The sequence below is a fragment of the Nasonia vitripennis genome (genome assembly GCF_009193385.2).
Source record: "Nasonia vitripennis strain AsymCx chromosome 1 unlocalized genomic scaffold, Nvit_psr_1.1 chr1_random0012, whole genome shotgun sequence".
Lineage (NCBI taxonomy): Eukaryota > Metazoa > Arthropoda > Insecta > Hymenoptera > Pteromalidae > Nasonia > Nasonia vitripennis.
This window is the reverse complement of record NW_022279600.1, coordinates 753284-767238: the sequence shown is the minus strand read 5'-3', so window position 1 is coordinate 767238 and position 13955 is coordinate 753284. Positions and strand designations below refer to the sequence as shown.

The window sequence follows — 13955 nt, the reverse complement described above, 5'->3', positions numbered from 1 at the left end:
GTATCTGGTACAGATTTGGCCCAACCCATATTGCTCTCGCTGTAGCGTTTCTCCCGATCAGCCATTTTGATGTAGGGCACTGCCACCCGCATCTACCTCTTTGGTTACCGTATTAAGGCCGGGATCGACCTATGTCACCTCTTCTCCCATCTGTCCTCTCTTTTCCTCTGTCTTTTCCTCAAACTGGATGACGTTAGCCCTACTACTTTCACAAAAATGCTCCGTCATCGTTTTAGTTTTAGTGACCACCCAGGAATCCGGTGCGAGTGTGGTGTTCTGCCTTTTCAAGCGTTTCACCACGATCTTCGGAGTATGCACTTTAGGGGCGTAGATCATCGCTCTGACCAGCTTCTGGAGGTCCCTTATCCTAATAGCCTTAAGTTGGGTGCCCTCCCCATACGACCATTTAGTGGCATTGTTAAATAACCACTCCTTGTCCTTTTGGTCCTTGCAGCGGAAGATCTGTGCACTCCTCTGAAACCAATTGTCCAAAAAACTTGTAAAATAGCCTTCGTCTGGGGCGTCATCCATTTGCCCCTTCAAGGCCTTCAGGACCTTCTCTCCCTGGTCCTCATCAAGACGCTCCTCCGGTCACTTGACCGGTAGCCACCTTTAAGTCAGTGGCAACTGCTCAGCTGTAACTCTTTAGAGCGTCCCTAACCGACCTCTTCTTACGCTCCCTTAAGGGTGGAACTGTCGAAATGCTGTCTTTTGCGTGCGCCCTTAATGGTCCCAGCCTAAGACCCCCAGGAACGCCCTCCAGACGCTTTGCCCTTATCTTCGCCCCCGAGGTTAGCTCCCTATTCGCATGCCTATTTCTTTTCTTATTATTACCGTTTTCTGTTCCCGAGGAGTCATCGGTATTTGCCGCTGGGGTGGACCCCGCAGCCACCCGATGACTCTTCTGGGAACTCTCACCGGTATTTATCGTCTCAACGACAGCCGCCCGGTCTTCCAAAATACCGTCCGTAAGGACGTGGTTTGAGCTGGGGAGCTCCTTTGTTGCTGGAACTTTTGCAACCGTTTTTATAACATAATTTTTTTTTATAAGTGAGTGAACGTATGTGTTAGAATGTGTGGACTGAGCCCTGCCCCCGCTTCCCGGACCAGTCAGCCCCCCAAGAAATTCACCCACCGCAAAAAAGCCGACTCCAACACCTGTGGCCTTAGCAGCAGCCCCCACCCCTCCAACCAAACATGGCCCTATCTGGTCACCAACCGGCTCACCAACACTGTCGGTCAGGCGGGATTCTTCGTCGGCTGATAGGGCAGCCAGGTCATGTTTAGTAGACTGACCTTACGGGTTGGCGGTATGGGAGTGTTGAAGTGTAACGTTTGTGTTCGTGAGTGTTTCCCAACCAGCACTTATGCCTTCGCCGAGTTAGAGGATTGTTCCGAGCCTCTAGTCGGTATGATAGGCAGATTCCATTCTTTTCCCTCTAAGACGAAGAGAGTTGAATGAGTTTCACCCCCAGGCCCGTTGAGAGTCCGAAGTAAGGGAGAGCCCTTTTTAAGGGGATCTCGCACTAAAGTGAGAGCCTTTTTTACGGGGATCTACATACATTTGTGAGCCTGTTTACAGGGAATCAAACACAACCGAAAACATTCACTCTCTCTCTCTCTCTCTCTCTCTCTCTCTCTCTCTCTCTCTCTCTCTCTCTCTCTCTCTCACCGGGACCGGGTCTGAGATCTGCCGCAAAATCGACCAGAGGAGCCCTCTCACCGGCCCAACAGGTACACGACAAGGTGTCAATCCTTAGATCGAGCGCATTACTGTACTTGCTTTTTCCTTTATCTTTTTAATTTGTGCCTCTTCTTCCCCGTTTTTTTTAACATATACCCTAGATATTCGAAATTTTTTACTACCTCCATCTCTTTATCTTTCCAGAAGAACCTATCCTCCTTCTTTCTCCTTTCCTCGTTTTTAAACACCATTATCTAGGATTTGTCCGAATTCAACTCTAAACCTTTCCAGTCTATTAATTTCTTAAATTTCCTTAGCATCTGCTTTAATCCAGTCGCGATATTCGCTAGCATCACTAGGTCGTACGCGTATAAGATTGACGGAATTTCTTTCTTCTAAGAACTATCCCTTCTTCCTGTACCTTGCTCAATTTCTTTTCCGTATCTGCCGTCACTACATTAAACAGCGTCGGGCCAAGCGAGCACCCTTGCCTAACCCCTTTGTGTAGCGCAAACACACCTATCCTATCCTTCCTTATCTTGATTTCACTCCTTTTCCGCAATACAGCTTGTTGACTCTTTTCCTTATTCTGACTCCTAACCCTAGCTTCTCTATCATCTCCCACACTTCTTTTCTATTCACCTTGTCAAAAGCCGCTCTCGTATTTGCAAAAAACGCGTAGACTTTAACTCCCTTCTTTTTCAACTCTATTTCTACTGTTTTACTCAATATGTTAATCGCGTCCGCCGTGCCTCTCCCTTTTCTGAAGCCCATTTGGGTATGGTCTATCATCTCTTTGACCTCCAGCTCTTCTTCCATCTTTTCCCTTATTATTTCTGCGTATAGTTTGTAACCTGTGTCTATAAGAGTTATCCCTCTGTGATTCTTTGCGTCCTCCTTCTTCCCCTTCTTGAATAGCGGGGTTATTAGTCTTGTTTTCCATTGCTCTGGTACGTTTCCCCCTTTCCATATGTTATCTAGGATCTTAGTTATCTATCCTATTACCTGTTCCTTCCCGTGTATGCATACCTCGTTTTGAAGCCTGTCTGCCCATGGTACTTTTTCCTTTTTCATTTTTCTAATTACTTTCCTCACCTCGTTTTCGGTAATGTGTTCTTCTTCTTCCGTATCTTCTTCTACCTCCTCTGTCCCTTGTACACTTGTTCCCACCTCTCTCTCTTCTTCCTCCCCCAATTGTTCTTTGAAATGTTTTATCCATTCCTCATTCCTTATCGCGCTGCTACATCTTGTTCTCATTTTTCTTTTTCTACATTTTACCACTTCCCAGAATTTGTTCCCTGTTTTATTTTTTCCCGCTTCTCTTATCCTCTTTTTCATTTTCGCCTCCTTTTTCTTTTCCACTAATACTCCCCATTCTCTTTTCGTTTTAACATACTCTTTTCTTCCTGCTCCTTTCGTTATAGCCTTACCTAGATTCCTTACCTCTGCTTTCTTGATTTTGCATTACTCGTCCCACCACCTATTTTTCTTTATTATCGTGCCGTTTCTTTTTTTTGTAATTGCTTTTTTTAGTTTTCTTCTCAGTTCTGACTATTCCGTTGTCCCTTCTCCCTTTTCCAGTTTTTCTCGGAATTGTTCTATTGCCTTTTCCGTCTATATTACCCTCTCTATACTTTTTTCTTCCTCTTTCTCTTTTTTCCAGTTCGTTTTGCTTGTCTTTATCTCCATTGCGTTCTGATCCGATTCTAACCTGTAATTAATATTTAGTTTACTCCTATATATGTGTATTCTTCTGCTTCGTTTCCTTCTGTATTTCCGTTTATTATGCTTAGGCACATCTCTCTTACTTTTTCAAGTAATTCTTTCCCTTGTCTATTTTTCTTTTCGTCTTTTGAATCCCTTATTGTTTTCTTCTTCGTCTATTTCACCTCCTTCATATCCCGTTCTCGCATTTATGTCTCCGCACTATATCATTTTCTCACTTCTAGCGTTCCTCACCATCTCTTCTATTTCCTTAAAGTTTTTTTTCTCTCTCGTGTTTATTGTTCCTATACACCATCTATCTCCCCTTCTCTTTATCTTTGCTCCTATAAATTAATTTGTCTTTTCTTCTTTCCATTCTATTTTCTCTCTTTTCTCTGCTAATTTGACAGCTATCACCGTTCCCCTTTTCACTCTCCCTCTTTCTCTCCCTTTTTTCGCGTTTCTTGCTCTGACTTCAAAACCTCCTTATTTCTTTTCCCAAAATTTTTCTTCTTTATCATCAAGCCACATTGCCTGTAGACAAATTAATCAAACCCTCTTAAGTAACCCCATGTCCTTTCATCTTCTCCCTTTATTCCTACAACGTTCTAACCAATTATCCTTGAAAGAATTGCTTTAGCTAGACAACGAGACTATTTTTGATAAAAATTATTAAATAAATTAAAATTAATTAAAATTATTAAAAATGTTTCTTTGTTTTGTGAAAATTTGATAGTGACCTGGCTTTCCTGTCGAAAAAACTTGCGTGATTCATCACACGGTCAATCACGTGATGGATCACTGTGAAGCCACAGTGCACAGTCCCGCCGTCGATTCGCATCGGGTAAAAGCCCCGGTGGTCAACGCTGGCCCCATGGATTTTGGGGGGGGGGGGCCAATCTTACCTACAATCCGCAGAGGTTTATCACCTGACCACTGCTGCATGTAGAGGAGCAGGTGATATGGAAATGGAGCTTGATGCAAACAGAGATAAGAGAGCTGCGTGCATAACGCAAAGGAATGCGCACTTGGATCGCTTTGGCAGCAGAATCGAAGAACTGATGGAGTATGTCAGGGGCAGACACAATGTGCACAAGCAAATTAAAGACCTTGCCCGGACCATAAGAGCGAGCTATAATAATCTCTGCATCGCAGAAGATAACTGCAATGCCAGCGCCGAGGAACACAACCAAGGAAGTCCCAACTACTCCACATGAGAGAATTAGAGAAAACAAAGGAGCAGATAATCAAGCTGAAAAGACAGTGTAGCAGGAAGTCGTCACAAAAAAGTCAAAGAAAAAGGAGAAAAAGGCAAGCAAAGAGGATAAAAGTGTCCCTGGCGTTGCTAACCAGAACAGGGCCAGCAAGAATGGACAGATGCGGGCAAGACCTCCCAGACCGGATGCTTTAATCATCAAGGCTGCAGAAGGAAAAAGCTATGCAGACATTTTGTCAAAAATGAAAGTGGCTATGTCACTTAACACACTGGGGAATAGCGTAAATAAAATACGCAAAACAGTTGCAGGCGATCTTCTAAGAGGGCTTAAACGCACAAGAGAAGTCAAAACCTCGGACTTCCAAGAAGCTGTAAAAGCGGTACTTGTGAAAGGTATCACAATAAAAGCATGCTAGGAAGAAGAAATCATTGAAATAAGAGATCTGGACATGCTTACCTCAAAGGAGGAGGTACTAGAAGCACTACAGAAGGAAATCGGCAAAGAGAACATTATAAAAGTTTCTACGATAAGATCTCTGCGAAAGACGTATGGTGACACGCAGAAAGCAGTGATACGGGTGCCAGCTCAGATAGCGGCTAAGATCACTTAGCTACAGAAGATCAGAATGGGATGAGTTAACTGTAGAATCTAGGTGGCTAACCACAAAAACGAGCCGCTTAGGTGTTATAAATGTCTAGGTTTTGGCCACATCGGTAGAAAGTGCACAGTAACTGAAGACAGAAATAAGCTTTGCTTTAAATGTGGAAAAGATGGGCACAAAGCAAAGGAGTGTAAGAACCAACCAAACTGTGTACTTTGCAAAGAAGGCGTAAGGGGGAGAATGACCACGCAGCTAGTAGCTATGCATGCCCAGTTTACCAAGCTGCAGTAGAAGCCACTGACAGACTAAGAAAATCAAAAAAGTACAGTTAAATATAAATCACTGCGTGACTGCACAGGACCTACTGAGCCAGTATGTCCGCGGGACAAGAATCGACATAGCCATCGTCTGTGAACAATACAGAGACCTGGACAAACCATCGTGAAATATGGACAATACGGGTAAAGCGGCCATATGGGCATGCGGAAATGCCGCTTTGAGAGAAAGAATGACAAGACGTAATGAAGGATTCGTACGCGCTAAGGTCGCAGGCATACATATTTACAGTTGTTATGCTTCATCTGACACGCTAATAAAACAATTCAGACAGCTGTTGGACCAAATAGTACATGATGCTGTAGGAAGAAAACCGGTACTGATAGCAGACGATTTCAACGCTTGGGCAGTAGAGTAGGCCACCAAAGGACGAACGAAAGAGGACAAGCGCTATTGGAAGCATTCGCCCTCCTTGACTCGGTCTTAGTTAACCAGAGATGTTCTTACACATTTCAATGAGGAGACGCAGGGTCAATCATAGATCTCACGTTTGTCAGCAGCTGCCTGATTGACTCAGTTAGATCGTGGATGGTAAGCGATCATTAGACAAACAGTGAACACCAAGCGATAATAATTAAGATGAGAATATCAAAACAGAGATCTAACAGGAGGGAAACGACAAAAAGAGTCAGCTGAAAAACGAAGGATTTTGATAAGGAGACATTCCTGCTGGCCTTAGAAGAAATACAGCTGTCTGCATCAGCGAATGATAAGGTCGAGCAGGTAATGGGATATATTACCCGAACCTGCGACGCAACAATGCCAAGAAGAACTCCCGACAATAGACGACCGCTAGTATACTGGTGAAATAAAGAAATCGACGCAGCCTGCAAAGAGTGTCTGCAAACCAGAAGACGGGAACAGCGGGCTAGAAAGAAATACTGCGAGACTAGTCGTGATAAAGAAATAGTAGGCGCCCTAAATAAACAACTGGAGAATGCTAAACATATACTTAAGAGGAAAATCCAGAAGAATAAACGACGATGCCTGAAAGAGTTACAGGACGAGAAAGAGATACAGGACGAGGTTGAGCTGGACCCCTGGGGGCGACCGTACCAAGTAGTAATGAAGAAGATAATGAGAGGTTATATTTCCCCTTCTAAGAGCCCGAAACTGCTGAACCATATATGGTCATTTATCAAAATGTTTATTTGATAAATTAACATTTTTAATTAAGTTAATAAGATGATGAAAATGGCGGCCGTGGAAAACGGATATGTTTTTGAAGTGAGTAGTATACAAATTGTTTATGGTGCAAAGTCGAGAAAGAAAATATAAAAGGTGGAGAGTAAAAAGTTCGATATTATAGGTCTATCAGAAACATAGGTAGAAGTGAAAAATAGCGAAATATGGGAGAATAGATTTAAAGGATATGAATTCAGGACAAAAGCAGCAAAAAGGTCTCATCAAAAGGGAAAAGCAAGAGGAAGGGTAATGATGGCAATTAAAAACAAGAATAACGACCTAGAAATAATATGGGGAGAGAAACATTCAAATGAAATAATAACAGCAAACATGAGAAATGGAAAGTATAAGCTATGAACGGGAGTAGTATATATGAGAGAAGAAACAGGAAAAAACTGGGAACAGATAGAGAAGATCTGCGAACAAGAGGAAAAGGGAAAAATAATAACAATAGACGAAGACTTCAATGCAAGAACAGCTAAAAAAGGAGAAAAACCCCTTACAATAGAAGTCAAGGAGAAAAATAGAAAATCGAAAGACAAAAACATAAATAAAGAAGGAATATACATGATAGAGAAACTGGAAAAAATAGGGATGCACATAGTGAACGGAGACATAGAAGGTGATATGAAGGGAAAATGGACGTACCTAGGAAGAAATGGCTGCTCAACGATAGACTACATGATAACAAATAAGGGAGAGAGAGAAACGATAGAGAAGATGTTGATAGGGGGAAAATGAAGATCGGACTACTTCCCGATAGAAGCGACTCTGAAACTAAAAAAAGAGGTAGAGTTGGAAGAGGAAGAACTCACAACAGACTGGACAGAAAAAGGAATAGCAGAATATAGAGACTGGCTGGGAAAAGCCTGGATGCCAAAGGACTGGAGAGACCTCAAAGATTTAGTTCAGAATGTAATAACAAAAATAAAAAGATAAATAAAAGGAGAGAGGAAATAAAAAGGAGAATAAGGATTTTGGGACGTAGTGAACAAAACAAGAAGGAAAGGTAGGGAAAATCCCAGCGAGAAGATATCAGGAAAAGAGTGGGAGAAACACTTCAGGAAACTAAACGAGAAAAAAAACGCAGACGGAGGGTAAAAAGAAGAGAAGGAAGATACGAAAAACGCAAGAGATCAAGAAAAAGACGGAAAAGAGAAACATAACGAAGAAGGACGACAAGAAATAGACATTACACGTGAAGAGATCAAGAAAGCAATCAGGAAACTGAAAAAGAACAAGGCAGCAGAAGAAGACGAGATACAGAATGAAGCATGGATATTCTGGGGGGGGGGGGGGCAGAGCTAAAGATTTCCTTTACAAAACCCTAAATGATATATGAGAAGGTAACGGCTTCCCAGTGGAATGGAACACGGGGCTAATATACAAAAAAGGAAGCAAGGATGAGGCAGAAAACTATAGGGGAATAACTTTGATGGACACAGGATACAAGATATATGCAAACATAATAGAGAAAAAACTGAGAGAAGAATTAGAAGAGAAGAAAGTACTAGACGACACACAGATGGGGTTAGAGAGGCACTGTGGATGCAATATATGTAGTTAAAGCCATAGTGGAGAAAGAAATAAAAAAAGGAAAAGTGTTCTTATTTTTCGCAGATATGAGGGTGGCATTTGACAAACTAAAAAGAGAGGAGATATGGAAAATGTTAGAAAAGAAAAAAATAAAAGATAAACTGTAAAGAAAGTGAAGGAAATGTACAGGGATACACATAGCAGAGTAAGAATCGATAAAACCAAGTCGAGGAAGCTCAAAACGGAAAAAGAAGTAGGACAAGGATACCCACTCAGCTTAGCGCTGTTTAATATTGCCTTGGCAGACTTAGAACAAGAGAGGGAAAAAGTGCAGAAAGGAGGGCTGACAATAGGCAACAGAAAGGTATGCTCGATAGAATACGTAGATGACATAGTCCTGTTGGCAAACAATGAGGAAGGGATACCCCGATAACATGATGTCGGCCGAATGACGGCACTGAGACTGCACGGAATGGGCCACGCGTGACGTCCAGGTACCCCTGCTCCGGGACACGGAAATGACGGCATTGTGCTGGGCAGGTATAGGTGAATTAACAAAATCAACTGCCTTAAAATATAATACATTGAAAAGCCTTATTTCGTGAATTGTGCGGCTTAAAATTTTCTAAGTTTCGCAGCTAACAAAGCCAGCATTCTGCGGGAATTTCGTTACGACAGAATGCTGTCATAGCGAGCAGCACTCCCAGCAGGCATTCTGCTAGCACTCTGACAGCGCCAAATGTTAATAAATTTTGAACACGGGTCGAAAGCACAATGCCGTCAGGTAGCTCCTCAAAAAGTCGTCATATTGCTGCCATGAGTGCCAACACGGCGTGACTGCAAAATGCCGACATTCTGCCTTCGTTCGTGCCGGTGGCATACAGCCGGCACACATGGCCGTCATTCTGACAAAGTTTCGTGCCGTCGCAATGTGAGCACGCGTGCTGGCACGCTATGCCGCCAAAATGTCAACATTATGACTTCCCAAATGGCAGGAAAAAAAATTGTTGAAAATTCCAACGAAAGGTGTCTTGGGGACGTCACAATGACGGCACGAGCGGCCAGCATGCGTGACCCTAAAATGCCCGGCACGCGATGTTATCGGGGTAACGAAAATTCTAAAAAGATTTAAAATATATATATAAAAAAGGAAGACCTAGAATCAAATGAAGAAGAGTTAAAGATTCTAATGAACATTTCAATTTTAAATTTCTTCTGGTAATTATAAATAAATAAATAAATTTTTAAATATTCACAATTTACAACTTTTTACTAAATTTAAAATTGTTTTTACTAATACAATAATTTTTTACAATCATTTTTTAAAACCTCCTATAATTTCCGAAACCTTTTAAAACTTTGAGGTTTGCCTGTCTTTGTCTAAGGTTTTCATGAACTTAACCAACAAAATAACCCAATAAAAATCAAAATACTCACATTTCAAGTAATATAAAGTCGCGAGTTGTGCTAGTCTTGACGGCATTTATGAACTGTGCTACTCTTCGCGGCAAATCGTGAGTTGGGCTAGTTTTTGTTTGAAAATGTGAACTGTGTTAGTCTTCGTAGGAAGCGACAATATGATCTTTAAGTCATTGTTATAAGGATAAATAAAAATGACTCAGGAAGTAAGATAATGGATCTTCAAGTTGAGGACTAAGGTACAATCCTCCATTAAGGCAGTTTTTTTCATTTTTTTGTAGTCAATTTATTTTGATTAGCACCATTCTCACTTACGTAAGAATCACGCTAAATAGTCGCGTGATAGATCACGCGATTTATCACGTGAAAATTCAAGTGATCCATCACGTAATCACTCATGTGATTAATCACGTGATTTTTCTCGCCAGGGTTTCTATTTGACGTCGTGGAAGCTAGAACGTGTGCCTAATATGTTTGCGTAGATTTTTGGCTTTTAATACAATTTTGCTGTATATTAAGTCGTTTAAATTGTTGGCACCAACATCAAACAATACTTCCGTGGGACCCTTTAACTAGCCTATTCAGCTTGTCCATTAAAGTTTGACATTTCCGTACACCCCTCATCCAGCAAGGTGATTAGGGGTTTAAATAATATACTTGACTGAAATTATGGATATACACATATGTATTCAAACATTTTTTTAATTTAACGATTGTATTATCCATACGTGCATTGCGTAGCGGGGTGACGTCTAGGTGACTACGTAGCATTCCCGATGACGAATTCCTGGGAGTGCGCATAGTAGCCTTTGCATCTGGCGTACACTACATTGCAGGACAGTATCTAGGTGGTGGAGATCTTCGATCACGTTGTCCAGGTGTTGAACTCCATCTTTTTCTGAATCGAAGTGTGCTCTACGTACCAGAACGGTGTCTAGGTGGTTAAGGTTCTTGATGACGTGGTTCAGGTAGTGTACTTCGTAATTTTGTGTACCTAGATGCAAATTTTGTACCGGGACGATGTCTAGGTGGTAAAGGTTCCTGATGGTGTGATTCAGATAGAGCAATTCGTAGCTTTCAGCCACTTGGGCACTGTCATAGTATATAGTGTAGATCAAGCTACAAAAATCTGCTATAAATGCGGAGAATCTGGCCACTGTCTGGCCTGATGCCAGCATGGCCGAGTTATTTCCTCTGCAAAGATGATTGCACAAAAGAGGTAAGCACGTGGCTCATTTCTTCAACTGTCGGATGTGCTCTGGACACGGCAGAAAAGGCAAGGAGAGATTAATGAAACAAGCGTTTTTAATGAAACAATGGTAATAGTTAATCATACCTATGAAAGCATGGACCTCAGACATATTTTTGGGTGTAGGCATGTTTGTAATTGCTTCGAATTTACTATTTGATCCTTGTGTAGACCCTGTTTATCTATTACGTACCCGCAATAGCTTATTTGGTGTTCGAAAAAGGCGCATTTTTTTACATTAATTTTTATATTGTAGTTGTTAAGAATCTGTACTACTGATTCTAAAGTATAGATAAATTCCGTTACATTTGTAGCAGCGATGCGTATATCGTCTAAAAATACCTTAATCCCTTTTATACCGCCTAAAATGCTTTCCATCATTCTTTGTCATATCGCTGGTGCAGCCGCGACGCCGTACATTAAGCGCTTACACCTCCTCTCCCCTTTCGTTTATTTTCAAAATCGGTACGATTGGTGTCGCGAACTCCGATGTGTCTACTCTCTCGAAAACGCCGTCGTTTATCAACTTATCAAATTTTGTATCCACTAAAGGAGTCAGTTTAAACGGAATTGGTCGCGGTTTTAGAAAAACCGGTTGCGCGTTTGGCTTGAGGGTTAGCGAAGCTGTAAGTTTTTTTATTCCAGTGATATTTGGGTCTGTTACATTGGTATATTTGTTAAATAATTTTTTTATAAACACTTCTTTATTTACATCCTGTACATTAAATTCTACTTGTAAAATTTCACTGAATAAGCCACTTGCGCTTCCCCCTGAAATCAAACAGCGTATCCATTCGCGTCCTAGTAACGGCGCGCGTTCGACTTCTGTTAAATATAATTTCACTTAGTAGTCTTTATTTTTGTAAGTTACCTTTACCGTTAAGTAACCGGTGACGTTTACTGTAGTTTTGCAGAAGGTGACTAATCGTAATGTCGTCTTCTTGATCTGTAATTCCGGGAATAGTTTTGTCGCTTGATGATGCCACATCAAGGTGACTGCTACGCCGGTATCTACTTCCATTTTGATCGGTTTACCTTGTATGTTTAGGACTGTGTATATCTTGTCTCGCAGCTTTGGCTCATCTACTGGGCAAATCTCCACTATATCTACGTATTCCTCCTCTGAGTTTTCTTCATCGACGTAATGCGTCTCCTCTCTTTTCTTTAGACAAATTCTTTCCATGTGTCCTTGACGTCCACAGAAATTGCATGTTATTCTCGGTGATACTTGGCAATGAGGTATTGTGTGATTATCTCCACACCTGTAGCACGTGATCGCTCTATTACTTTGCGGCTTGCTTGTCTTAGTATTTGTCGAACTTTTTTCGGATTTATGGTTAAAGTTTGACTTTTGCTGTTTACGATTTGGACTCTTATTTGCATGTAAATAGTCGACCGACACCGAATTCTGTTAAACGCTCCTGCTTCCTTTTCGGAAAGTTCCATGGCTAAAGCTGTTTATAGTGCTGTCTCAAAGGTCAAATTCTTTGTTTCTAACAGTCTGCTTTGAATCCGTACGTTTGCTAGCCCGAGCACAAACTGATTACGCAACGCGGTTTTCTGGAAACTTCCAAATTCGCACATGAGACTTAACTTGTTGAGTACGTTTGCGAATGTTTGTATATCTTCACCGTCTTGCTGTTTCCGAGAATTAAACTTGAAATTTTCCGCGATTTCGAGAGCCTTCGGGGCGTATAACTCTTTCAGTCTCTCTTTCAGGTCCTCGTACGTTTTGCTATATGGATCTTCTGAACCATAGTTGTCGCACAGATTATTAAATACTTCCTCACCAATGTAATGCAGTAAATTTGGCACCTTGTCCGCCGCATCTGTCTTCATGATAGTAAAAGCTTCTTCCAGTCTCTGAATCCATCGGTTCCACAAAGACGTGCCGGGTATGAAAGGTTGTATGTGTAGCTGTGTCCGATGAGGCTGCTGTGTAGGCTGTGCTGTCTGTTGCTCTCCATCCGTTGTGGGTGCCATCGTATCACTTTCACGCGTGGTCAATGCGATATTTTATCCGTGTAATGGATTCTTCGATCCTCGTCGCCAACTTGTTGTGTATGTATGTTGAGGTGAGAACAATAAAGGTAACTCAGAGCCAAAGGACGTAAGAGGTAGTTTGTAATATACTTTTATTTAAGTTGTATAACCAGTACAGGGGTACGTATAATAGGCGAGTCACCGACCAAGTGCCACACACCGTTAGTCGCCTGCCGACTCCAACTCCCTCGCGGCTCGCACACACTCACACCCGCTCACACATTCACGCACGTCTCCATCTCCTCTACATCCTAATAATCCTCGCTACTTTTATACATATATCTATACATAACAGTAGGTTAGGTACGTTTGATATATGTATGGATATGTGATGCAAGGATTGTATTAAAATTTAAACATTTTATGCACAAGTATATTGTAAATTTTCTTGTGTGTGTATGTGTGTGCGTGTGTGTGTGTGCGTTATATTTTTACTTATATTTGCTGAAATATTTTCAACACTACTGGATATAAATTTGAACTAAGATAAACACAAAACGTTTGTCAAGGTTTAATGAAATTATTCCGACGTAATCAATGCAGCGATGAACAAATGTGATTATTGTTGTAATAATGCTGGCATCACTTGACCGTTATTTATATACAGCATAAAGTAGATCGTCGACTCACGACAGTTCGCGCATACCTATAGATATATTAACCCATATGATGTATCTGTTTCTTGTTCCCTTGTGCGTGTAACGGTCATATTTCCATTGTTAACCCACCTGTGGCGCCATCTCGGTGGCATTTTCGTAAGCTCCTTCCATGCTTCTCCCACGACTCCCGCTAGTCCCGTCGATCGTTGCGACGTTGCGTCCATTTGCCGCGTTCAGCTCACTTCAGCCGTTCAGCCGCAGCAGACCCCACAGACTTTCTCACGAAAATACCTGCAAGCGAAAATACGTGTCGCTGATGACTCGAGGCAGAGACGACTTAATTTCGCCGAGAGTTGTGCGTATTACCGGATTTAAAACTTGT

At 41.7% G+C, this 13955-nt stretch overlaps 1 protein-coding gene across 8 annotated transcripts in view; it reads left to right on the top strand.

The window, feature by feature from the left end:
• LOC100117424 (major facilitator superfamily domain-containing protein 6) overlaps positions 1-13955 on the top strand; it is a 380954-nt gene that overhangs the window by 62059 nt on the left and 304940 nt on the right. The window lies entirely within an intron of this gene.